Here is a 24,179-nt window from a genome sequence, read left to right on the forward strand (position 1 = left end):
CCCTCTCCAAAGGGAAAACAAGGAGAAAAGTAAGAGGAAAAAAATTTAATTTGGTTTCGAATAATAAAGTGACAAAGGGCAAAGAAAAAAGGGGGGTAATCTTTTCCCCTTGAGAGCATTTGGTTTTCCAAAAGCACCCGGGGTAACTGGGGGATTATAATGTCTCCCCCTTTAAAACTGGGGGGGTGTCTGAGGGTTCAAAAAGGAGATGGGTAAGCTGATGGGAAGGGCCCCCCCGGGGATGGTTTTAGCAGGTTAGACCAGTTTCTGGGAACCCCTTTTGTACCGGGGGGATGATAGTAGGCTTTACTAAAAGGGCGTTGTTTTTACTGAGGAGAAGGGGAAATGATAAGAACAGGAAGGGGAAAGAGAGAATTTGGGGATGCAGGAAATCCACAAGGGATACTTGGAAATTTAAAAATGGTCAAACCAAAAAACCGGGGGGGGGGGGATGTTTAGGGCAAATGGAAAGGGCGCAAAAAAAATGACGATTTAAGAGGTATTATAATACATGGAGTCCCAAAAAGCTGCTTCTTGGGGGGGGAAAAAAAAAACTAGCAAAATACTTGAAGAATGTCAAAAAAAGGACAAAATTCCCACAGATTGGCTTTGAAAGGTTTCGGAAAAGCCCACAAATGTATTGGGGTTAGACCCTAATTTTCCAATAGAAGAAGCATTGTTTTTAAAAAAATTTTGTAACAAAAATCTGGGGGGATATACGAAAAGGAAAATCAAAAAGTTGGGGAAAATGGCCCCAAAAAAAAGGAAACTACCCGGAATTATTGAGAGAAGTGCATAAAGGGTATGTAAGGAGGGGTGAGGAAAAACGAAAAGGGTTTAAGCAAAAGTATTAGTTGAGCTGCAGGGAAGTTCAAAAAAAAAGAGTGAGCCCGGGGTCCCGGGAAGATCTTACAGAAAACCCGGGAAGCCCGGGGAAAAAGCAGTTGTTCCCCCAAAAAAGGACATCAGAGGGGCCCTCAGGACAAAAATCCTGAATGTATTATGCAGGGAAAAAAATGGCATTTTTAAAAAAAACGTAGAAAAGAATGCAAGATGGGCAAGATCTTTTTTAAGAGGAATAGGGGGGCCAAAGGGGCTCTTTTTTTGGGCTCCCAAACCCCCAAACCCGAGCCCTTGATTAAAAATTTAAAAAAAGGACCCCCTAAAGAGGGGGTATCTTTTCCCGGGTTTATACAGGGGTGAACGAAAATAATGTCCAGAAATTGCCCAAAAAGGGTGCATAAAGAGTAAAAAATTTCAATGGTAGTAGCAGGGGCAAAAAAGGGGAAAACCCTTTTTAAAGTCCCCGTTATTGAGATGTAGGAAAAAAGAGCCAGAAAAATAAGATCTGTTTAGAAAATTTGTTACTAGTTGGGGGGAAGCGGGTTATCATTTACTAGGGAGAGATCGATTGTAAATCTAGGAATTTAAAATTGAAATGCAAGAAAAAAATTTTAAAACCCTTAGTAAGCCCGTAAAAGACTAACCCCAAGAGGGGAGGGTAAAACCCAAACCCCAAGTCTCGAAAGCACAAGGGAGAAGTTGGAAAATTAGAAATGGAAACCTATTTCCATTGAAAAGCAAAGGGCCAGAAGACCCAGTTAGGGGCAAAAAATCCTATTTTTATGGAAGGAAGAAAAGGGTTTTTAACCTGTAATTGATGAATTTTAAAAAAAAGGGGGGGCCCCTGGAACCCTTTATATCGAGGAAAAAACACCCCCTTTTCCCGGGACGGAAAACTTTACAGAACCTATAGGCCAAATTCAAAAATCTGAGAGCGTCAGCCAAAAAGGAAAAAAAAAAATTGGTTTTTTCCGGTGGGGTTTCAAACCCAAAACACCCTTTTGAATCAGATTTCTCTTGGCCAAAGGGCACCCGGTTAGGTGGGTTGATCGGAAAGATGCCCCTTTTGGGCCCTTTTCCATTAGGAAAAAAAAGTCAAAATTACTTTGCCTTTCGTGGGGGGACCCCCACACAAAAAGAAAGCAGGCTTAAAGGGGCGTGCTTACCCCGAGGTTTGTTTAGTTCTCCCAAATTTTTTTGGAAAAAGCACTGGGAGCAGCTACTAAGTCAGTTTGTACTGACAGAAGGAAAACAAGCTTTTACGTACATTGATGACTTGTTTTAAAGCTGGTAAAAAAAGGGGGGGGAAGTAAAAACAAAAAACAAAAAGCATTGTTAAATTTCTTAGGAGGGAAAAAGGGGGTTTAAAAATATCAAAAAACGAAGTTACAGTTTACTTTAAACCCGAAGTAAAAATACCTAGGGCATGGATTACAAAAGGGAAAAAAAAAATTAAACCCCGAAAGAGTAAAATGGGATTTTTTTTGCATTCCCCTCCCACAGACAAAAAGAGATGTTAGGGCCCAAAAATTTTGGGGCTTTTGAGGGTTTTTGCGGGCGGTTTGATTGAAAAGTATAGTGAGAAAGTTTTAAAAACCTTATATGAAAAAAAATTTACTATGAGGAATAAAATGGACAGAGCAAGATGAAAAAGGATTTAAAGAATTAAAGGAAGCTCTTTATAAGAGCCAGTTCCCGTATTAAACCTTTTCCCGATGTAAAGAGGTAGTTTCAGGTTTGTAGATGTTAAAAAACCCTATGCTCATGGAGTATTAACCCCGATTGGGCCGGAGCTAAAAAAATTTTGGGGGGTATGTCAAAGCTTTTTGCCCCCTAAGCCCCAAAGGGTGGGCCCACTTGCCCTTTAAAACAAAAGTAGCAGTGGCACTATTAGTGGAAAAAGGCCAAAAAAAAAACACCTTTTTGGGGCCCCACTAATAGTTTTATACCCCCCACAATGTAAGAAGCATTTTACAACAGAAAGCAAACAAATGGCTACAGATCTAGGCTTTTAAAATATAGGTGTTCTAATTCATTTGCCCCGGGCCCGAAAAATTTTGATTTAAATTTCCCCCAGAAACCTGGACGTTTGTTTGGTGAACCATTGGAAGTATATAATCATAAATTGTTTCAGGGGGAAATGGTTTGGGAAATTTCAAAAAAAGAAAAAAAAAGATTTAGAAAAAAGAAGAACTAGAAAAAGGAGGAAGTGGTTTGTAGTGGGTATTCGAGAGTCACAGAAGGGGGAAAAGAAAGTCAGGATAAGCAATAAAAAGATGGAAAGACAGGGAAGAAGTTGTAAAAATCAGGCCCTTAAGTGCTAGTTGGTCAGCACAAACCGTGGGTTGTATGCAGTTTTACAAGCACTTAAGAGGTTGAGGAAAAAAAAAAGGGAAAAATTTTTACCCGGGCTCCAAATATGGGCCCTTGGGGGGGTTTGTCCAAAAATTTTTGGAAAAATCTGGGAAGAAAAAAGGTTTTTTAAATAGTACCCAAGGGCAAGGATTGATTTTATGGGAATTGATAAAAAAAAAAAACCCGAAGCTATTTGGGGAACCCAAAGCAATTTTTTGTAGTCCCTGTTAAGAGCCCCCAGATGGGGGATGAAATTTAGGACTAGAGGCAATAAATTTTTTGCAGATATGGAAGCTAAGAAAGCAGCCCCTATTAGGAATAGATATTCCCGGGAAAATTTAAAAAGGGTGAATTTCAGGGGGAAAAATCCCTCCCCTCCCACTTAAAAAAAATTGAAAAATTAAAGAAGGGGTAGGGGGGGGAAATGGGGAAAAAAAAATAAAAGGAAACTTTACAGTGGAAGGGGGAAATTTCTGTTTTAGAGGGTTTTACGAAAAAAGGGTTTTTTGGGAGGTTACCTTACCCGGGGGGGGGCACGAGCACTTTCAGAGCAGTTTTTTTAAGTTTTTTTGGGTTTTTAAAGGAATCTATGAACCAGCCCAAAACAAGAAGTGTTAGGGTGGGAGAATGTCAGGGAAAATAAAAAAAAGGGCAAGAAGGGGCAGAAATCCATTAGGAGGGCCCCCCCTTTAGCATATTGGGCCGTTTGAGAAAAATTCAAAAAGATTCACTGAACTAAACCCCCGTTTGGGGGGGTATAAATATTTGGGTTTGTAAAAGTAGATCAGGGTTAAAAACTTTGGGGAGAAGCCTTTCCCAAATGGCCCGAACCATGCTCAAAAACAGGTTTTCGAAAGTACTGTTAGAAGAGATAATACCCGGTGCGGTTAAAAGATCATTTTGATTCAGACCAAAGGGGGGGCACTTTTTCATCAAAAATTTATTAAACAAAAATGGCAGGGTGGGTTTAGGGGATCCACTGGGAATAAAACCCCCCCTGTGGAAACCCCCAGAGCTTTGGACGAGGGAGAAAAGAGAAACAAACATTTAAAAACCCAGCTGTCCCAAAAAAAATGCTGCTAGAGACAAAAAGGGTTTTGGGTTAAGTAAATCCCCTTAGCTCTGGGTTTAAAATCCCAACGATGCCACAATCCGAGAGTGGACTGTCCCCCTTTTAGATGCTTTCGGAATGGGCCCCATGAGCCCGGGATGCCAGTTTGGGCATGTGAGGGCTGGAAGATAAAACCAAAACCCGCCCTTTTTTAAGAGCCCTCAATAAGAATTTACAGGAACTAAGAGAAAAAGGGTTTTAAAAATTCAAAACACTCCCTTTGGGGGGGGCCCCAAAAATAAAATACAACCCGGAGGGTGAAGTGTTAATTAAACTTGGGGAAAGGGAAACCCCCCTCCCCTTTTTACTGTGGGGGGTCCTTTTCTTTTGCCCTTTTTTTTAAACCCCAGACTAGCAGTACGAAAGCTGAAAAGGGTTGGGGCACACCTTTTTTTTTCCCGAGGTTTAAAAAAGATTGAAAACCAAGAGAGAACACCCGAATGAAAAGCGATTTTCCCCCAGGAAGTTTGAAAGGGGTAAAACTGAATGGATATACTAATGACTGACAAAGGGAAAAGGGAAAGTGTTGGTTTAACCCAAAAAATGTACCCCGTGGGTGTTTATGCAGTCAAAAAAATCAAGGAGTGGGATGCCCTTTTAAAGGGGAAAAAAATGAAGCTCATTCCAAACCCTTTGGGTCCCTGAAGTGGGGACAAGACGAGTGGGTGCGGGGAGGATAACAGCTTACTATGGTCCCGCAAATTGGGCTCAAAAGGGGGGGAGCTAGGAATATAGGACCCCCCAAATTTAACCCATTGGGCCCCACTTTAAAAAGCCTTCAAGCTGTGGTAGAAATAAAATTGTATCCCAAAACATAATTTGATGCTTTGGTTATTAGCTAAACAGTATACAAATGCAAGCCCGTTTTATCAGAAACCCCCAAATTTCTTTGGATATTGGGTTTGCAGGAAAAAATGGGGGGGTCTGGGAAAAATTCACCCGAAAACCCCAAAGCTGTTTTAGGAAAAAAGATGACTATGGAGGGAAAACCCTTTAAAAAACCTTGCAAGGGGAAAAAAATTTAAAAAAGTGCACGGGGTACCAGTTCAAAAAAGGAATTCTATCCTTCAAATTTTAGCAGGATCAAATTTTATGGGGGGGAAAGATTGGTTTGGGAAAAAAATTTGGGTTTTTTTATTTTAAAGTTCCCAAAAATGGGGGGTTTTATTTCTGCCTTGTCTCATAAAAATGTTTTATCCGACCTAATCCATTATGTTGGGCCCCAAAAGGGATTGGGAAAAAACAGGGAATGCCCCTTGGTCCTGAGTAAACTTTCAAAAAAAAAACTGGTCCCAAACCAAGAGAACACCCAAAATACTAAAAAAATGGAATTGAAAGAAAATAAAGGGGACAGAGCTGCTGGGAAACTCTGGGCCCAAATTTTAAGCTCACCAAAATATTTTTTCAAGTAGAAATTTAAACTACTGCACAGCCCAAAAAATAACTCAGGATACAATTTGGCACCCCGCATTTATATATGATTAAGGACGCAAAAAAAAAGATTCAAATATAGGAAAAAAACCCCCTCTTTTTAAAAAAATCTTGCCTGTGATAAGTTTGAATTTTTCTCAGTGCCTTCTACCACATCCCCAGTGTCCACCACATCCCCACTATGCTACATCTAATTAACTTTAGCAAAGGTAAGAGTTGGGATACATAGCATGAATAAATCTGTGCTAAATATAATCTTGTCTGACAAGAATCCTAGCATATTTCCAGGAAACCTTCCCTAACGAGATTATAGTGATATGCACCAAGGCCAACATGAATATTTGTCTGCAAGGGGCATAATTCCAAGAAACCTCCGTCCAATAAGATTATAATGATATGCATTCATAAATATTCATCTGCAAGAAGTGTATTTCCAAGAAACCAAATGAAATTACAACATATACGCCCAAAACAGCATGAATATTTGTCTGCAAGCAGTGTATTCCAAAGGACCCCTGAAGAGCCTGAAAACATATAAAAAGCACCTGGGGACAGTTGCAGTTTGTGAAGCATTATGGAGAAGTGCTGCAGATAGCCTCCTCCCTGTCTCACCCAGTGCTGTTCACCTGGAACAGCACCGAACTGATTTTTGCTGTTATGGTTTCTCTTTTTTATGATTGTATTTTGATTATGGAATAAATTTCTTCCTTTTTTTATTAATCAGATTATCTACTCTTTTTAACAGGGTGGACAAGTTTGTCATAAAACTCAGCCTTCTGAAAGAATGATTTCTATTAAATTTCCATCAGCTTTTTCTGGTTAAATCGCTCTCCTCCATTAATTCTCAGTTCTCATAAACACTACAGAAACTCATCCTTAATGCAGGGCCTTGTGCTGACTGTCAGTTCTTGTCATGGTGAATGTGTTTCTTTATCTTGTATACGTTTGAGTCAATTTTGAATTCTGCATATTCATTTCTTCTACTTTTTCTTAATTTTCAGATTTCTCAGTCATAACTACAGTGTCACAACACAGTGCTCCTGACAACTGACTCCTTTTTGCTAAATTTCACATGTGTTTCAAAGATCAGTTCTGGAACTTTCACTTCACCTTTACTGCCTCACATTCAAATGACAGATGAACTTTTATCAACCTTGCAAAATGTAAATTCAGCTCTTCAAGAAGCAATCAATTACAAACCAGTCTGTATTTCCAACCTTCCTTTTGCAACCTCTCCATCACATATTCTACATTTCAGGTTTGGAGGACACTCAATGTATTTTTTGAGTACCGATTCAGAGCTGGGCTCCTCCCTGTTTAAATGTGTAATAAATACATCTAATAAATACAGCAAACTCTTCAACTGGCTTTCTATGGAGATCTGTAAAGACACAGATGGAACTGGTATTTGAAATTTCTTTCAACTGCCTCTCTGCTTTTGTGGTTTCAGCCCAGACATACCTACCATACTCTCCCTTGTGCTGTTTAACCTGTTCAGGGCATTAGTACTTTTATACTTTATCTTTCTACCATAAAATGCTCAGGAATCACCACACTGATGATCGTCCCTTTTATTTAACTCCAAACAGATAAATAGCTAGCTGCCCTTTTCCATCTCTTTTTCCTTCTTTACTTCCTGAGATCCTCTTATTAAATAAAATCTTCAACAGAGTGATTGTAGCCCTTTGCTCTATCAAAAGCTTAGCAGCTGAAACTCAAGAGGCTTGGGCTGGAGATAAGAAAAACTTTTTTCCCCACAAGGACAAGGTAGGGGAGTGAAGGCCTGGAGAAATTGTGCCATCATAGAGGATTTCAAGTTTTGACTGCCTGAAGTCCCAGGAAACCTGGTCTGATCCCATGAAGGACTGCTTTCAGCAGGAAGCAGAAGGAGAGACCTCCTGAGATGCCTTCCAATCTTAATTATTGCTCAATTCTACAACAGAGCCAAGCCTGGGTCCTACTTCTTTTGCACTAGAAGGCCAAGGCAAAGCCGGGGCCAGGGTGCAGCTGCTGCTGCTGTGTGAGCCCTGCTGTGCGTGTAGGCACTCCCAGAGCCATGTGTGGGGATGGGCTGGAGCTGCAGCTTTCTTGTCCTCTCAGTAACCTGGTGCTTGCAGTCCAGTTTCCATCTGGGAAATCCTCAGGGGAGCAAACTGGGCAGTCTTGCTCTCCATGTTCCAGAGCTCAGTCACCTTGGTGTTGGGCACCTCTGTGGGAAGAGATGTGTGTTCCCAGATAGTCCCTGCAAAGCTGCAGCCTGGATGAGACTGTTCTGCTCAGGGCTGTGGTGGGAGGAGCACATCCCTGTGCCAGGAGCCGTCAGGACTCCTTCCTTAGTGTCCACCCCTGTGTTCAGTGTCACTCCCACATTCAACATTGTCAGCTTTGACAGATTTAGGACTGTGTTTGAGAAGTCAATCTTCTCCATTGCTGAAAGCTTTTGGGGCCCAGACTGTGTTGTTAGGAATGAGGGATTGAGGGACTAAGCGTGTGAACCACAGAAGTGTTGGAGTACATTCCAAGTGCTTAACTTTGGGATTTTACTTTGTCAATTAAATAGGAACACTACTTAGTTGTCTTACTTTTGGGGCTTTTTTTTACCCTACAGATTTTTGCCACATAAATCCTGGAAATACCCTAGGTCCATAAATGTTTGCCTGGGTCATACATACAGAGCAGCAGCAGCAGAGGGCTCCAAAAAGCACCACTTTGTGATGGATTGTCTGAGTGCTTGGGTGGGGTGGTGAGACTCCCAGCCAGAAATGTGTGCTTTGTGTGTAGCTTTGCAGCACACAGCCCTGGGCAGTGCTGGGAGCGAGCTCTGCCCTTACTGACAGCTGTGTTGGCAACAAGGAGAACCCCTGGCTTTCTGCTGGCTGATTTCTTACAGCTCGTGGGGTAAGCCAGGCTCAGAGCATGAGGGCACATCCCCTCACTTGGTGTCTTCTGGTTTTCTGCATTCACATTTTGCCTCAGAGGTCATTTTGTAATAGCTTGAATTTCACTTTGGCCACCTGAATCCTGAGTTTAAAATCTGCTGGCTGGGCACTTTGCCCTCTGTCAGAGACAGCTGCACTTTTCACAGTCTGTTCTTTATTTCACCTTCCTTTGCAAGAATGGAGATTCCTCAGGCCTCAAATATTTCCTCCTCTTTATACAGGGATGTTTAAACAGAGATAAAACTCCATTGGCTTTTTTCCAAAATAGTCTTTGCGAGGTTTCAGGATATTTTCCTTCCCATGTCTCGTACAAGGAAAAAAACTCCTCCCTCTTCCCCTGCTCCAAAGGCTCTTGCACAGTTCCTTTGTGCCATTTCTTCTTTGTCATTGTTGAATATATTTTTAAATCTCATTGTGATAATGAATGCAATTGCAGATATGGATAAATGCATATTTGAATGTGAAGCTCGTTTTAATATTTACTCTAGTGATAGGGCAGACAAAGCATGTTTTAGTTGTATAAAATGCTTTTAGTTTCTTGGTGTTTTGTTTCAAAAGTAGGATACTTTTTTCTCTTGCTCTTTACTTTTATCTACAGAGAATTGAGGCATATATAGGTCCCCTATTTATATAGGTCCTCAATAGAGAACTAATGGCTTTTCACATACATTTACTGTGCATGAAAAGGAACTCTTCATTTAAAGCAGTCATTTACTCTCCTAGATCAGCTCAGGCAAAAAAAGATACCATTAATTCTGTTCTAGTTGGAATCAATAGTATGTTCTCCAATCCAAGCATAAAAGAGCTAAGACAAGACAGCACAGATGTCCTCAACTGTGGAACATCACTGATGGCAGGGAAGCCATGGGTGCATCTCCTTGGGGAATTACTTAGACTGTTCTTCTTGCTGTCTTGAATTAATCCCAGTGGCAGGACATACTAAAATGAGCTGTGAGTCTTGTCCTGATTCTCCTCTTACCCATCATTTCTGCTTTATTATCTGAATCTTCTGCATATCTCCATGGGAACTTGGCAGTTGTTGTTTATGATTACTTTCCCCAGGACAGGTGGGAAGTCTAGTTTTACATGATTGCTTTGGTGCCTGATAAAATACAGACTATGTGCTAAAATGTACCTGCCTGTTAAACTATGCCTACAGTGAATTTGAAATAGGGGTATTTAAATGCAAATGGAAATTTGACATGTCTGCCATTGACCCATGTAATTGGACTGATGATCCCGATGATCCTAGGAGTTTTTATTTTTGGGTGTACACTGAGGAAGAAATATAGCCAAATATCAAAAGATATACATCATTAGAGAGTTTCAGAATAGACGTTTCATCTCCTTTGCCTAATTAAGAAGCCCATGGAAGGACTCCCTTTGTTTCCTCAGCAGCAAAACAAGTGGGAAGAGCAAGCCTCATTAGCAAGTCGTTGAGCCTTGAAAGGAAAGGCAGACCAATTAAGGTGACCTGTGTAGGCACACTTCCCCAGCCCACAGAGCAAAGGGACTTTAGAGACTGATACCCGTGGCTCACAAACGTCCTGACAAACGTCCTATTAGGGAGATTCCCTGAGACTTAAATCCTGAAAGAAAGGCACTCCTGAGATAGATGAGTGCAAATGGGAAATATGGGTAGGGACTCACTGTAGTTTTGAGAATACAAACCCTGTTATTTGCTCCTCTTCACTGTTACTTTTGTGATCTCCATTCACGAGCAACTTCACAAATGGGGAACATATGACCTGCTAATGTTACTTTAGAAATGCTACTGACCTCAAGGCCTGGACCTTGCCTAGGAGCATCCTCCTGCAAGCCTGACTCCCTGCATCGAACACCTTTACTCTCCTGGGTAACTGGGGACTTCAAAGGGCGGTCTTGGAGAATGGAACTGGCTGCTGTTAGATGAGACTTAGCAGAGGCTGCCACTGTGGAAGGGGCACTCAAACTGAAGTCGTGCACTGGAATCACATAATGAGGTGGGAAAGGACCTTAGGAAGTCTTTAGACCAACCTCATCCTCAACTGCATCAGCCATGGCAGATTGCTCAGGGCTTTGTCCAGTTTCTCTTGGAAACTCAAAGCAAGGAGAGTGCACAATCTCTTTGGGTCTGCACAGGAGCTTCCAGAATCTGGGTAGCTGCAGAAAGTATCTGGCCTGATGAACACTAGTATCACATCTTAAAATAAAAAAAAAAAAACAAAAAACCAAACCAAAACAACAAACCAAAGCCAACAAAACCCCAGCCAACCTCCAAACCAAATCAACACTCTGATTGAATTGCAACATTACAAGAACATTAGACTAATATTTTCTATCAAGAGTTATGACCACATGATCGACCTTTCTACCAGATTAAGAGCTGTTTGCGCAGCTGATGGGCTGATACAGTGCTTATTCTTCAAAAATCACTGGCCTATGGAACTGCACAATGCTTATTCTAGGATTGTGTTGAACATTAACCAAGAAGAAGAGGAGAGTAAGCAGCCCAGTTATGCCAGCTTTTCTGCTAATTTGGAAAAAAGCACCAGTTCTTTGGGTGGTCAGCTGTGACTTGAGGAGGTCACTGACCACCAGGGACCCATAAAGAGACCCGTGGGACAGAAGATAACATGTGCAGAGTGGGGAAATACAGAAAATACAGAGTGGAGAAAACATTAATGTTTTGGGAGAATATTATTATGAGATATATGTTTATTCCAGGAAAATCAATGGATATGTATGTATAATATAGCATTATTAAAACGAGGTTTTCTATAATCAGGATGCATGATATTTCAGAGGAGATATCCCCTTGTGCATCTGGCTGAATAAAGAATGCCTGCTTCTTAATGCTAAGACTTCTGTGTTATGTGTTAAGGACTTCTCTTTTACCAATTTGTGGTAATAACTTGACTCAGAGCAGACAAACTAAACCACCTAATCATCTTGTGGCAATTTTGCCAGTACTGTATTTGTGTAAGGTTGTCCCTTTATAAAAGTTTCTTTCTATGGAAAATGTACAGAAGTTTTCTTTGTACAGCTCCCAGCCCTGCCCCAGCACACCCATGTGCACAGACACACACACACACACAACTCACACCCTCTAGGATATTTTTATAAGAAGCATTTGTTCATGATAAATGTCTTGTTGGAAGCAATAGTTGTTTCTCACTACCTGAAGAAAGAAGAATGAGAGCAGAAGAAATTTCCTCCCTTACCCAGTAGATAATTGTCCTGTTGGGATCAGACTTTTTGCAGAAATTACTCTGCTCCCCACATTCAGCCTTAGAGAGGTCTGAGCTTTGTTCCCTGAGAATGGGGGAGATGAGGGCAATGCAAGGAGTCAAAAAGAACATTAAAGGAGTTGAATTTTGCCCATAACTCCATTACATCTTCAGCTCAAGGAAGCTGTGGAGGTCAGGCCCCTGTGTTAAAATAACTCACAGCTCAGAGAGAGGGACAGGAGTGCCTTGCCTAGGTGGCAGAGATGTAGAGTCTGAGTGCAGCAAGTCAAGGCAATGGCTGGAGATTTAAATGCAGAGCTGCACTTCCAGCACACACTGCTCTCATCATGATAAGGTGACTGGTATTGACAGCTTTCCTTTTCTTTTTTTCTGTGTCCTGGGGTGACTTTATAATATTAGTATCCCCAGTCACCTGGTTTATGTTATATATTAAGTTCTGCACCTTTAAGACTGGCTCTGAGAGTGAAGAGGGGGAAGAAGAAGCGCGCAGTTTTGCTGAAAGAAAATATCACTCCCCCACATCCTGCTGCTGGACTGTGGTATCTGCAGCACAGACAGATTGTGGGACAGAGCTTCCCTTTGGCTTTTAGTTTGTTATATCTAGCTGAGGCAGAGGAGTTCCCTGGACCTTTTTTTTTCCTTTTTCCTAGATCTGTGCAAACCTGCTCTGTTCTGAAAAACACCCAGACAAACCCCGGGAACTCACGCCTGTGGCCCACCGGGGCCTGGGCCTCAGCATTTTCTGGCACCAGATAAGAACCTGAGTGAGCCAAGCTACAGCACATGAAAAGGACTTTTCTTCTGGGATTTGCCATCCTGTCGAACAGTGAGAGGTTTTATTGTTTAATATTATTCAATTTCTGTTAAATAAACAGCTTTTTCCACTTCTCTCCAAATAATTTTTTTTTCCCAGAGCAGCTGGGGGGAGGGGTCATTTGAATTTTGTTTTCCTGGGAGAACCCCCATTTAGAGTTCTTCTCCCAGAATTGCCCTAAACTAAGACATATCCAGTTCTTGGCACCCAACGTGCAGCAAGAAGAGAAAGTAGAAAAACCTGTACTGATTAGTAATTGTATTTTGGTTGTACTTACTCTGTATTGGGATAAAGCAGTCAGTAGCCATGTTGTTTAAATGCATAATGTCTCTCAGGGTGAAGGTCTTCATATAGATCTAGTCCCTAGACCTTTTTGAGGTTTTAATACCTTTCTTTTACCTCTTTTACAATAGAGGGGCACAGATTAGAATGGTTATTGTGCTGGGCTCGGTGATAATGATTTTAGGGAAGTTCATAAATCTACAGAAGTTTTTGCCAGGTATGTTTGGCTTATGGTTTCTTCGTCCTACCCTGCCTCCCAGTCCCAGTAGCACATTTTGGGAGTTTATTATTAATTGCATCCAGTTTGTCAGAGGAAGACCAGGGGATGAGGCTTTTCAGCCTTTCCTTTCCTTCTTCTCCTTTGAATCTGTTATGTCCCTCTTTGAAAATATCCAGTTTCCCCTGAGTGTTAAAGACACCACTTTCCTGGTCACTTTCCTGGTAGTTCAGCTGTTAAGCTTCCTCTATATGTGTAAGAGATGGTCTGAAGATTCTCTCATCTGTCTCACAACTGTCTCAGGGACAGAGACTGAGACCCTGAATATCACAGGAGACTTAGTTTAGGGGTTTGTGCCTAGCTGAAGTGGACGTTTGCTAAGTGATTGTTTGCAGGTGGTTGCACGGTACACTGCCCTCGTTCCTGCTGGTGAGCAGAGGCTTGTGCGTGGTACCCTGCACAATGGGTTTCCACGACACATTGCCCTTGTTCCTGCTGGCGAGCAAAGGCTTGCAAGACGTGGTTTGCTCTGTACCCTACACCTGCCCCCCTGCGCAATGGAATTCATCACAGTGATTATCAGTCTCCTCTGTTTTTGGCCCTGTGCCCCTCGCTTTGTAAAACACTATAAAATCACACCCCAAATTTACCTTCCTTTGAGATCTCCCCAACGGACAGAAGACTCTGCGTTGTTGGATGGCTGACTGGACTTCGACGTTGGTAGCTATAACCCCTTACTCTCTTTTCCTCATGCTTTGCTTTTTCTTCTTTTCTCTCTATCGCATATTAGTGCTGATGAGCACTCAATAAAGTGTGTTTTGCTATTTAAGTCCTTGGTTTGCTGATAATCTTTTGTACTCTAAGACTGACTAAAAGAACCACATCACAAATCCCACCTTGCGGATCGTGACAATATGGTCTGCAACTTTTCTAGAGTGAGGGCTGAGATATCCAGAGGAGCCAACGAGACCCCTGCCCCAGTAGTAGACTCAAGTGTAAGAAATCCTGAGTAGTCTAGAAAATGGGAGAGAATGGGCAGGATTCTGAAGAAATTTTCTGATTCCCCCAGCCTGAGAATTTTCACGTGAACAAATTCAGAACCCAGATGAAGTAGAGAAATATCTAGAAGGCAATTGCTATGATGATTCTAAGGAGAAAAATCTCATTGCAATAAGCTGGGCCCTAGCATATGCTTATTGCATGGTGCTAGATACTGTAAGACAAGGAAATAAATCAGCGGCTACCACAGTCACTCAGGCTGCAGCCGAGCCAGCAACTAAAACAAACAGTGAGCCCAAGCCAGCAGCCAAACCAGACAGTGAGCCTAAGCCAGTGTCTGTTGCTCCTAGCACGAGAAGCATGAAATTCAAAACCAAAACCAATCGGCCAGTAGATGATGATAATGGCGATGTGGGGGAAGGACCCTCAAGACCAGCAACTCACCAAAAATCAGAAGGCACTGGTGAGCCCTTCTCCCTGAAGGACCTTTGCGGCCTAAGAAAGGATTACACTCGATGACCTGATGAATCTATAATTAGTTGGTTAGTCCATCTGTGGGATGCTGCAAGTGAGGCTACAGTTCTGAATAGTAATAAAGCAAAGCATCTGGGGTCCCTGTCACATGATCCAGTTATCGACCAAGGAATGATGAGGGGAGCTGACCCTTATAGTCTCTGGGAACGGGTCCTGAGAAGTGCGGCACAAAATTATCTGTATGCAGACGATCTCTATATGCAGCAAACTCGTTGAACGACCATAAAACAAAAGATTCAGTGCTTGAGAGAAATGGCAATAATAGATATTGTCTTCATGGGTCACTTATGTACTAGAAATCCAGACATGGTACCATGTACCTCCGCGATGTGGTGAAAACTTGTTCGATTCGAGCCACAAGAATACGCTTCTGCTTTAGCAACGATGAAGCGGGATGACAGAGAAGAGACTGTGCTGGATATGGCGAAGATGCTCTGAGCATATGCAGATACCATGCATGGCCCTATACAAGCAACAATTGCAGCTGTGAGAACATGTCTGCAAAAATTCAAAGATAAAATAGAAGAGAATCTCAAGAAACTCAGGGAGGACTTTCTTCCAGTCTCAGCAGTACAGACCAGGAGCCATGGTACTCAACACAAAAGTTCTCCAGACAGGGAGAAAAAGCTATGAGCTGAGCTGTAGTTCTTCCTGCGTGACTGTGGAGAAAACATGAAAAAATAGGACAGAAAATCTACTGCTGTTCTGGCAAAACAGATGCTTGAATTAGAAGACAGCAAGACTCAGAGGGGATATTCCACAAAATAGAAAGCCGCTCCAGTAGCCTGTAGTCAAAGTGCCAAGTATGATGATGATGATGATGATGATGATGATGAGATGTCTGATTCCCTTGAAAGAACCTCCAAAACAGATACGCATAAAAAGAAAGATAGCCAGGCTTAGAGGGGCCCTCTCTCTAGACAGGGAGAGGCTAGGGAAAACCGTGTCTTTTGGACTGTGTGGATTCGTTGGCCTGGCACATCAGAACCACGAAAATATAAGGCTTTAGTTGACACTGGTGCACAGTGCACACTAATCCCATCAAGACATGTGGGGGCAAAATCTGTTTCTATTGCTAGTGTGACAGGGGGATCACACGACTTTACTTTAGTGGAAACTGATGTGAGCCTGACTAAAAATGAGTAGAAGAAACACCCCATTGTGACAGGCTCAGAAGCCCCATGCATTTTAGGCATAGACTACCTCCGAAGCGGGTATTTTAAGGACCCAAAAGGACTTAAGTGAGCATTTAAGATAACAGCTGTAGAAACAGCTGTTGATCAAGCAATTGAACACCTTGCCTCTACCATCAGAGAACCCATCTGCAGTAAAACTCCTGAAAGTAGAACAGCAAGTACCAATTACCACCTCAACAGTGCATTGCTGGCAGTATCGGACAAATCAAAAAGCTGTAATCCCCATCCACAAGATAATCTGTGAGCTAGAAAGCCAAAGCGCAGTCAGCAAAACCCACTCATCCTTTAACAGACCCATTTGGCCTGTGCACAAGTCTGAAGGAGAATAAAGATTGACTGTGAACTATCGTGCATTGAATGAAGTAACTCCACCCCTGAGCGCTGCTGTGCCGGACATGCTGGAGCTCCAGTATGAGCTGGAGTCCAAGGCAGCGAAGTAGTACACCACTATTAATATTGCCAATGCATTTTTCTCCATTCCTCTGGCAGCAGAATGCAGGCCTCAGTTTGCCTTCACATGGAGGGGAGTGCAGTACACTTAGAACCGACTGCCCCAGGGGTGGAAGCACAGCCCCACCATCTGCCATGGACTGATCCAGGCTGCACTGGAAAACGGTGAGGGTCCAGAACATCTGCAGTACATTGATGACATCATTATGTGAAGAAATACGGCTGCAGAAGTCTTTAAGAAAAAAGAAAAAATCATCCAGATTCTCCTGAAAGCCGATTTCGCCATCAAGAAAAACAAAGTTAAGGGACCTGCTTGAGAGATCCAGTTCCTAAGAGTCAAGCAGCAAAATAAACAGCGTCAAATTCCTACTGATGTCATCAACAAAATCACAGCAATGTCTCCACCAGCCAGCAAGAAAGAATCGCAAGCTTTCCTAAGCGCCATAAGTTTTTGGAGGATGCACATTCCTGAATACAGTCAAATTGTGAGCCCTCTCTACCTGATCACCCTCAAAAAACCCACTTTCCAGTAGGGCCCTGAACAGCAACAAGCCTTTGCCCAGATCAAGCAAGAGATTGTTCACACAGTAGCCCTTGGCCCAGTCAGGACAGGACCAGATGTGAAGAATGTGCTCTACTCTGCAGCCAGGAGCCATGGTCTGTCCTGGAGCCTTTGGCAGAAAGTGCCTGCTGAGACTCGAAGCCGACCACTGGGATTCTGGAGCTGAAGCTACAGAGTCCGAGGCCAACTACACTCCCACAAAAAAAGGAAATTTTAGCCGCCTATGAAGGAGTTCAAGCTGCCTCAGAAGTGATTGGCACAGAAGCACAACTCCTCCTGGCACCCCGACTGCCAGTGCTAGGGTGGATGTTCAAAGCAAAAGTTCCCTCTATCTACCATGCCACCAATGCGGCGTAGAGCAAGTAAATTACCCTCATCATGCAGCACGCCCGTACTAGAAACCCAAATTGCCCTAAGATTTTAAAAATAATTACAAACTGGCTGGAAGGTGAAAGCTTTGGTCTCACTGATGAAGAGGAGCAGGAACAAGTGACACGAGCTGAAGAAGCTCCACCGTACAACCAACTGCCAGCAGAAGAAACATGCTATGTTCTGTTCACTGATGGTTCCTGTTGCATCGTAGGGATGAACCGGAAGTGGAAAGCAGCCGTATGGAGCCCCACACGACAGGCTGCAGAAGCTACTGAAGGAGAAGGTGGATCAAGCCAACTTGCTGAACTCAAAGCTGTTCAACTGGCCCTGGACATTGCCAAAAGAGAGAAGCGGCCAAAGCTCTACCTCTACGCTGATTCATGGATGGTGGCCAATGCTCTGTGGGGATGGCTGGAAAGGTAAAAAAAAGTCAATTGGCAGCACAGAAGAAAGCCTATCTGAGCTGCTGATAAATAGAAAAACATCGCTAACAAAGTAGAAAAACTATCTGTGAAAGTCCGTCATATAAATGCCCATGTCCCCAGGAGTTGGGCTAATAAAAAATACCGAAACAACGAGCTAGTAGATCAGGCTGCTAAGATAGAAGAGTCAAAGATAGAGTTAAATTAGCAACATAAGGGCGAGTTGTTCCTAGCTCAATGAGCTCATGATGCCTCAGACCATCCGAGTAAAGACACCACCTATAAGTGAGCACAAGACCGAAGAATAAATCTATCCATAGACAATATTTCTCAGGTTATTCATGACTGTGAGACGTGTGCCACGATCAAGCAGGCCAAGCAGTTGAAGCCACTATGGTATAGTGAATGTTAGTCCAAATATAAGTATGGGGAGGCCTGGCAGATTGACTACATCACACTGCCCCAAACCCTCCAAGGCAAGCGCTACGTGCTCACGATGGTAGAAGCCACCACTGGATGGTTGGAAACTTACCCTGTACCTCATGCTACAGTCCATAACACTGTCCTGGGACTTGAAAAGCAGGTCCTTTGGAGGCATGGTACCCCAAGAGGATTGAATCAGACAATGGGACTCATTTCAAGAACAGCCTTATAAACACCTGGGCTAGGCAACATGACATTGAGTGAATGTACCATATCCCCTACCATGCACCAGCTGCTGAGAAATTGGAGAAGGACAATGGACTGTTAAAAACCACTTTAAAAATGTTAAGTAAAAGATCTTTCAAAAATTAGGAGCAGCATCTAGCAAAAGCCATCTGAATAATTAACACCCAAAGTTCCACCAACCGAGCAGGCCCAGCCCAATCTGAGCCCCTGCATATAATAGATAGAAACAAAGTCCCAGTAGTACATGTCAAAAGTTTGTTAAGAAAAACAGTTTAGATCAATTCTACTTCGAGTACAGACAAATCCATTTGTAAATTTGGCTTTCCTCAAAGACCGGGTTGCACATAGTAAATAATGCAGAAAGATAAAACAACACAATGTGTACCTCAAGAAAATCTGATTATTAAGTAAAAATCATAAATAAATGCCCTTGTCTATATATAATGAATGTGTTGTAAAGCTAAAATATATACATTGATTTTGATAATAATTTAATGATATACAAATAAAGAGTAAAGTGTCCTGGAGTGACTTTATGATGCTGATATCCCAAATCACCTGGTTTATGTTATATATTAAATTCTGCACCTTTAAAATTGTTTTTGAGAATGAAAGAGAAGAAAAAATGTGCACAGTTTGTGTTGAAAAAAAAAATCACTCCCCCACATCCTGCTCCTAGACTGTGTTGTCTGCAGCATGGAGAGACAGCGAGAGAAAGCTTCCCTTTGGCTTTTAGTTTGTTTTAGCTAGCTGAGGCAGAGGAGTTCCCTGAACCTTTTGTTTTTTCTTTTTTCCTAGATCTGTGCAAATCTGCTCTGGACTGAAAAACACCCAGACAAACCCCGGGAACTCACGCCTGTGGCCCACCGGGGCTTGGGCCTCGACATTTTCTGGCACCAGAGGGACTGATAAGAACCTGAGCTAGCCAAGCTACAGCACATGAAAAGGACTTTTCTTCTGGGATTTGCCATCCGGTCTGTTGGAGTCTGAGATACAGATTGTGTGCCCTTGTTTCTAATACTTAGTTATAGGATTCAAAAAAACACTGAATTTCATATAATATGAAATTCATGAGCATGTTTTCATGGTGTTATATGAAAACAAATGCTAAAGTTAGATAGGAAAAGTGTAAGTGTGTACATTAGAAAGTTTTTTAAATCACTGGTTGAAAAAGTAGTTTAGAGAACAAGAGACAAGATGGATGATTTAGGGTGTTGTCTCTTGTCCTTTTTTCTTCTTCATGTTCTTTTCCTAGGGGTTTTTGGGTAGTAGTAAGTGATTGGGTAAAAAATGCCGCAGTGCAGCACACAGGTGTTGGGTCATTGGGTCACTAAGAAAAATAATTTAGTTGGTATCTGTTAATTGGGTAAATGGACATATAAAAGACCTTGAAGAAGATCTTTGTTAGCCATTTTACCCCTTTTCTATCTTAGTGCACGTAGCTCTTTGTACCTTGTAATGCTGATAAGAAAAAATAAACAACTTAGACTGAACAAGAGAAAACTAGCCTCCCTCTCGTCAATCTTCAGTTCAAAGGGAAAAAGAACCCAATCCAAAAGTCCATAAGGAGACACCCATCGAACAGTGAGAGGTTTTATTGTTTAAGATTATTCAATTTCTGTTAAATAAACAACTTTTCCCACTTCTCTCCAAAGAAATTTTTTTCCCAGAGCAGTTGAGGGGAGGAGTCATTTGAATTTTGTTTTCCTGGGAGAACCCCCATTTAGACTTCTTCTCCCAAATTTGCCCTAAACTAATACATTCTGCAAGACAAGGCTATCAGTGTTTCTGTGTTTGTATTAATGAGAAGGAGAGAGTTTAGGTTTCTGGTTTAATGGAGAGCAAAGCAGTGTCCAAATTCAACTGATTTCATTTTTGTTTTGTTGACATTTTTTCTATCTTTTTCTATGATAAGTCTGAAAGTCAAGGACATCTTTTTAGAAATGCTCAGAATCCAGGATCTTTGACTTTGCTTTGGTAGTAGCCCAGTGACTCCCCAGAGCCTGTTTGGCTTGAACTGAGTAAGCAAAGATGTGGGCTCTTTCAGCCTTTTTTTTTTTTAGAGAGAAAAAACCCCAGACTCAAACCTAATTCAACCTGTGTTGAATCCTCTGAAAAACAGGATGTATTGAAGAAGTAACACTTTGTGATACTTGTGCTATCAGAATATGCAAATTTTACAGTTCATTCAGACACTTGTTAATCCAGACCAATAATGCTCTTATCAATGTTTTAACACCATTGATATAAATAAAATTACTGGAAACTTTGGCTTCAATCTTCAAATGAATATGAGAATATTCATTTGGGGGAGCAACAGAATGCATTTACACAGTTCTATTATGTTTGGTTTTTTTCATCATGTAGATCCTCTCATTTATCTCATTTGTCTTCTCTAGCTTAAGCACTAAAGCAAACCACCTGCTTTTAAAATGCAGTTCAAATGTAACTGTTTCTGCTGTTTTGTTTGGGGTTTTTTTGTATGATCTGAAAATATTCAGTTGTAATTTGCTTTATAGCATTCTTTGTAATTGTGGGAGTGAAAAAAAGACCAGAAGATTTTTTCCCAACTGTAGAATATATATAGAACAGTATTAGACTCTTTGTCAATATTCATATTTTGCTTCATAAATAACTTTATTAAATCTATGCTTTATAATAAATTTTACCAAGCAGGCTTTCAGTTCAATTACAGGAACTGCTTTTCAGCAAGCTAGATGAAGAAAGTATTCACTTAGGAAAGTAAGTGTTCCAGATGCTCTTTGTCCATTCTTCCACCTGTGTGAACTCCTTGCAGTTTAATAACTGCAGTAAAATATAATGAAACTATCAGCTGCTGTATAAGAGTATAAAAGGTTAATTTATTAAGGTTAACTCCTTCATTCCAGCACCACTGCTGTATCTGGAACTACATTTTCAAATGTGCTCACATTTCAGTGTGCCAGGTTCTCTCAGTTACTGAGGGATCTCAGACTCCTGGCACCAGAGGACTGCCCCAACAGGGATTTCACCAGGCACTGTTTGGAAGCAAGACCTGGGAAGATGCGGTTGTTTCCCAAAGTCACCGTAGGCTTGCTTGGTGCAGGTTTCATCACTTCCTCTGATGAGAGCCCCTCAGGGCTTCAGGGTTGCACAGGTGCCTGCCTTGGCCTCTTGCTGGGTGGGGGAGAACCCTGGGGGCTGTGGGCTCTCCTCTTTTGAGCACATCAAGACTCCCTGTGGGACTGGTCCCAGCCCTGTACCTGGCTGCAGATACTGCCCTGGGCAGATGGACCTGCCAACACTGCCTGCTCTGGCTCCTCCTGGGGCTGGTCCCCCTCTGTGGGAATGGACACAGGTAGGCAGTGCCTGCGACCCCCTTGGAGGGTGGCCCCTGATGTTTCTGCTTCCTCCTCCACATTTAATCCTGCTGGAATGCTGGCAGAAATCCTCTCCTGGGAGCTGCTGGACATGGAGCTGGAGCTGGTGCTAGCCACAAGGCTGTTAGTCTCCTCCCTACCAGTGTGGAAAAGCAGCAACCTCTGGGCCTCCTCACTGCACTTGGCCACAATGACAGTGATGAGGCAATGGACCAGTGGTGCTGTGTGCTCCCCAAGACAGTTCTGCAGTGTCTGGACCAAGTTCTCCACATTCAGACCATGGAGGCAGAGATGATACAGGATGCTGCCCTGTGCAATTTGTGCCAGCCTCCACTGGTCCTGGAATATTGCCTCCAGCCTCTCACACAGCCAGGGCCGCACAGCATCCAGGAGGTGCTGTCTTTGTTGGAACAGTCTTGCCCACACCTCAGGCAGGAGGCCACCCACAGGCTCCTTCCCTGCAGCCTTCTGCTCAGCTGGGGACAGTGTTCCCCGTGGAGAAGGTGCAGGGGACACCAGAGGGCCATGCGGGCTGTTTTCATCCAGGAGGATGGGAGCTGCCTCTGTGTGGCTGCTGGTCTCTGATGACTCTTCAGGGGAGATGACAGCAAACAGCAGATAGTCCTGTTCACCCCACTCAGAAAACCTGACAGTCTCTATCTGTCTATGTGTCCTGCAGAGTGGGCAGGATGGATTTGTCTGTGTCCACCACAGGATGCAGCCCAGGCAGAACCAGTGGTGACAGGGCAGAGCAGAAGCCACGTCCTTTGGAGTGTCCTGGCAGATGAGGCAGTTGTCGTAATTTTCCCTGGCCATTTTTGTGGTTGGCAGCATTTTGGGGAAAGCTGAGGTTCAGGAGCTTCTCCTTTCCATTAGCATCACTCTGCAGGAGAAGTCTGCACTGACTGTCCCAGGGAGGGGAGCAAAGAATGGCCAGGCCCCTGAAGAAGAACACTCTCCCACCTCCCTAAGTCCCATCACCCACCCCATGGTCACCCTGCAGGGACGTTTTCCTGCACAGCTCACTCTCAATGCTGCACCTGCAGTGCCCAGCTGCCCCAGCCAGGCAGGGCAGGGAAACAGGAGTAATGGCTCTAGGATGGGCACTGAGAGCTGTTGATGGCAGACCCCAACACACCACCAGTGCTGGGAAAAGCCTGGTTTGACTCTGCAGATCCCAGAGTCCTCCTCAGCCGGAGTCAATTCTTGGGCTGGATTGGTACAGTTACTCCTGGAGCCCAAATAAAATCAGCAATAGATGTGTTATCACAATCTGCCACTTGGGATGTCACCCTCCAGAGCCTGATGTCACAATGGGATTTTCCCCACTAGAGGTGCACAGTGCAAGGAAAGAAAATAAAATAATTTCTTGTTTTGAAATTCTACATTTTTGTGTTGCTCTCCCTTGGTCACCCGTGTCATGCATCCATGGCTGTGCTTCTTGTTTCTGCCCTGATACATTGCCAAGGTGTCCCATGAGCAGGAATGGTGGGAGTGCCAAGGTGGTGGGAGCAGTCAGCATGGACTGCCTGTGGCTGGATGATGTCTCCTTCCCTCACTGCCTTTTCCTGTGCAATGCCAGGATTTGGAGCATTTGTGTGGAGGTGGCCAGCCCTGGGTCAGAGGGACGATACCCTCCAGCTGTAGGCTGTTACCCTGAAAACTCAGTTTTTCAATCTTGTTGACAAATCTTGTTTCTAAAGACTTTCCCAGGACAGTGACTGTAAACATAGATTTGTATACATTCTTTCTGATACACGTCTTTTGATGAGCATCTCTCATGGCCAGTGTGGTTGGGAAGATGTTATCCTGACTATCCAATCCCTGGCCGTGGTCAGAAACCTATAAATTCTGAGAGAAAAAATAAAGCTCTCTCCTTCCTTCACCACACCTCAAGCTGTGTCCGTGTGACTTATTTCGTGTCCAGCAGCAACATCTGGTGACCCCCAACATGTGTTGTAGGCGACGGTTGCAGGGCACTCTCTGGCCCTGGGCCATGGCTGCTTTTGGGGTTTCTCCTGCAGAGGCCCTGGTTGTGGGGGTGTGGCATATTGATGTTTCGGATGCTGACTTTCAGCAGTTGTATGCTTATGGGAGAGCTGAAGGTTTTTTCCTGTGGTTGAGGCGGTATTTTTGAAGGCGGCTTGGAACATGTTAGGCAATTGCCTGATCCGGGCTATGGTGGTGGCTTACGACCCCACCCTAGCCCTGCTGCTGCAGATCTGGTGGCAGTGTGACTGCGCTCTGAACAGCTGTGCGTCCTCTTCTGCCTGATCGGTAGCTGCTTTCTCTGACCTGGATGAGAGGGATGACTCTGACTCTGGTTGTGGAAGCGGGGCAGAGCTCTCCCTCTCCCCTGGTGACACGGAGCTGGGGGGCAGCTGTGTCTCAGGT

The 24,179-nt window shown here is 43.2% G+C and overlaps 1 long non-coding RNA gene across 1 annotated transcript in view; it reads left to right on the top strand.

The window, feature by feature from the left end:
* The window catches only part of LOC148184425 (uncharacterized), a 264,268-nt gene that overhangs the window by 101,774 nt on the left and 138,315 nt on the right, over positions 1-24,179 (top strand). The window lies entirely within an intron of this gene.

The sequence above is a fragment of the Pseudopodoces humilis genome, chromosome 4 (genome assembly GCF_049639895.1).
Source record: "Pseudopodoces humilis isolate 2021_Gansu_Grassland_sample_001 chromosome 4, ASM4963989v1, whole genome shotgun sequence".
Lineage (NCBI taxonomy): Eukaryota > Metazoa > Chordata > Aves > Passeriformes > Paridae > Pseudopodoces > Pseudopodoces humilis.